Genomic DNA, 3,666 nt, shown 5'->3' with positions numbered 1-3,666 from the left:
ACCCAGAAACAACACACAGACAGCACATGTGGCCTCACGGAAACCACCTGAGCACCACCCACTGACAATTCCTTCTTAGTGAATGCGCAACTCAGACAACTGACAGCAAAGAGAGGTATTACTTGTGTCCCCTTGAGATCCTCGAGACACTCTGACATTGTCAGGTCACCATCATACTAAATGGTGTTCTCTACTTGGAGAAATGCTTGGGAATTTTTGTTCTTTTGTAATGTCATTGCCTCAACAAAAAAATAAAAAATTCCACATGTAGATTTGCAAAATTAATTATTCTTCAGGTTTTCAGTAGCTTGAGAATCGTAAATTTTAAACACGACTAAAACACTGTCATGACAGAAAATATCTTACTTATCCAGTTTTAGTGATCGCAGAGCCAAATTGTATGACTGTCACATGTTTTTTTTGTTGTTGTTGGGGACTAAACCTGAACTTGAAATGGCTTGTTTGTTTGCTTTGGAAACATAATGTCGACGTGCAACAAAAGAATTCTAGGAATGAAATAAACCAGGAAAGAGGCATCGGAATGTTTACTCACCTCCCAGAGGGCTTGGTAACTACCACAACATTTTGCACATACAGTTTGCATCAGATTGTAGAGTTTATTTTTTAACAAGTAACAAATGTGAGGATTTTTTACAAATAAATCAAATTCCTAGCAATATTCCTATTATATCATCTGACAAAATCATACGTAATATTATTTTTCTTAAAATGTAGTAATCCCTCAGATGATGAGATTACACATTTCTAGGATATGACACTGTCCTAATGTTCAGCTAACATACTTCAAGACAGGTTATTTTTGAATAATTCTATGAAATGCACATTTTCTAAGAGTCAGGAGACAGTCTGGATCCTTTTTGTATTCACTGAAGAGCTAAAAAAGGACATTGTTTAAAATGATTTTGAAATATTACAAAATATATCTCTAAGTCTATGCTTGAGATACATACAGCCTAAGTTAATGAGAAAGGCCATTTTAACTTCTGAAGACTGTACATTTAACCAACATTTGTATTATGATAGTAATGAAAGGCCTCACTTCTTATACATCCAGGACTTTCCAACGTGTGCACTTTGATAAGACCACTCATTTCACACTGCTCATAACCACCCTGTTGTCCCTGCCTCGGTAAATCTGTTTTCATGACACCTGTCAAACATGTATCATTGGTTAAATCTCTCAACTCATCCATAGGGATGATAGCATCACAGTCCTTTCTCTAAGAGGAGCAGGGCTGACACGAGGACTGTTCTGACCTATTTATTTCAACAAAATATTCACTTTTTCGATTCTCCATAATTAAAAAATGTATAACTATCCATTTTTCTACTCTACGCCCTTACGAATCATAAAACAATAAAATACACTCATAGATATCCTCTAATATTCCATTGGATCACAATGTATAGTGCAACTTCTGGTAAGTATAGATCAGAACAAAATGGGGTCACTTAGGGAAAAGTTTATACAGGAAGATATCTTTTTCAAGTTGACTATTTTCATGGAGCTAAAATAAATGATTACTCTTAGTCTTTTGAATTAAAGTTGCTCAGGGTGGCCAGACAGCCTGGAAATATGGAAAATGCCCCAATTAAATAGTTTATTGCTATAAAATGTTGAATATGTTGTTATTCTATAATTCATATTTCAATAAACTGCAAAATTGTAATCAACAGTGTGCACTAAAGCAACATTCCTATCAATCATTGAACATTCATTGTCATACGTCTGTCTCCTTAGATGATTTGTGTCTAATTTTCTTGGAATAAATTTGCACTTTTAACCCAGAATTAGAAATCAAGGGGATCACATTAAAAAGATATCAGTACTTCCAGACTCTATAGTCACTTGTATTTTACTTCTAACAAGATTCACCTATTATAAATCTTATAAATTTTTCACCATTTATATATGCCCAGACAAAATGGATATCAAATATTGGAGAAAATCGATCTCTGATGTGTCTTACTTTGCTTTCTCTTTAAGTGCTTGCAAGTGAAAGCAGAAATTAAATTATGATAATTTGGCATCCTGATTTTTTTCAAGGCTGCTCTTCTAGCCCATTCGTGATTTTTCAAGCTCTTTTGGGGTCCTTTGAGGCCCTGGTGTGGAGAGCAACGAGCAGGCAAAAAGCCTGGACCAGCCACACCGCTGCGTGGGCAGGAGGGCACACTGACCCCTCATCTTTGAGACTAGTCGACTTGTTTGCCTAAACTACAGTTTTGAAGCATATAAGGAGCATTTGATACCAAAAGTAAAAGAGAAAAAGTAAAGCTGAACATACACAAAAAATATTAGAGAAAATAACAAAGACATCCCCTTTGTTTTCAAAAAATTTCACAACAAACGTTTTTGCTGAAAACAATGATCTTTAATCTGCAGATAAAAGCCTCTCTACATGATATTTTGGATATATTACAAACTTGGATCTAAAATAGGTTTTGTTTAAAACAGGTCTCACACTGATTGCAATAAACCAGGCACTGTAGAACACAATGTGGAGGGAGGCTATTATGTGATGACTTCTTAACACTCCAGGGGGTACAGACCTTTTCCAGAGTAATCGGTCTGCAGTGTTAACTTTAAGAGTGACTCCCCTTGAAAGGTTACAATATTATTTTCAGTTTCATACACTTTATAACAAATGTTCACAGGAAGACACTTGGGGAAGTGTCCCAGATACGTACAGCTGCACTTTCTGAGGTGCTCATGCCAAAGGAACATTAGGGAACACCCAGGTCCAGAATGACCCAGGGGATCCACAGCTGTGGCCTCCTCTTTGAGGTTGGGAGGATTCATGATTATTCCTGGAGCAGGATCAGTCTTTATGATTGTGTCCCTGGCCACTTGTATTGTCTTGTTTCTCAAAGGGGAATAAGTCATCTTCCCTACTCGGGTCTGCCACTGCCCCTCAGCCTGCTCCTGCCTGGTTCCCACGAACTGTAGTGACCACAAGCCACTTCCCCAGGGACACACACTCCGTGCTCTCCACAGCCACATCCTCTCACAGACATGCAAGTGGTGCCGATGGAACTTCCAAAAAGCTGTAAAATAATGTATGCCAGGCACATAAGATGAGCTTTTTAGAAGATGATAAATTCTACTGGAAGAAATATGGGTGACATAACTCTCTGGGTCTAGGCATGTGTGTCTGTTAGCTCACCCCTGGATCTGGAAATGCAGCTGATTTTAGAATTTCTCACCCTCATTCACTGTAGTAATAACATCTGCAGTTCTTCCTCTTTCTGAGTCCAGAAGCTGGAATTGACACCATCTGCTCCCTGTGATTTTGTATCCAACAACCACCTCAATTCAACCATCTCTCAGGTCAGGTATCACTCTTAAACTTCAGGAGGAAGATCACTGCCCTTCTATTGCCACCTCAACTTTATACTAGTAGCACTTTTTATACCAACTGACAGTGTCGATAAATTTATTTTGTAGAATGTGGGCCCACGACTCCACCTACTAGGTGTGTTACTTGAGCAAGTCATTTGTTGCCTAGATTTATACATTTTATAAAAGTGCATTTTATGAAATAAATTTTATGAAATCTTATTTTCTTATTTTAGAAAATCTGTAAATCTAGGGATTTAAGCTCAGAATTTTTTAAATATTGGTACTTAAATATTTGCCAATTTTCA

Source organism: Pteropus vampyrus, unplaced genomic scaffold (assembly GCF_000151845.1).
Source record: "Pteropus vampyrus isolate Shadow unplaced genomic scaffold, Pvam_2.0 Scaffold839, whole genome shotgun sequence".
Classification (NCBI taxonomy): domain Eukaryota; kingdom Metazoa; phylum Chordata; class Mammalia; order Chiroptera; family Pteropodidae; genus Pteropus; species Pteropus vampyrus.
The sequence above is the reverse complement of the archived record's forward strand: the minus strand, read 5'-3'. Positions refer to the sequence as shown.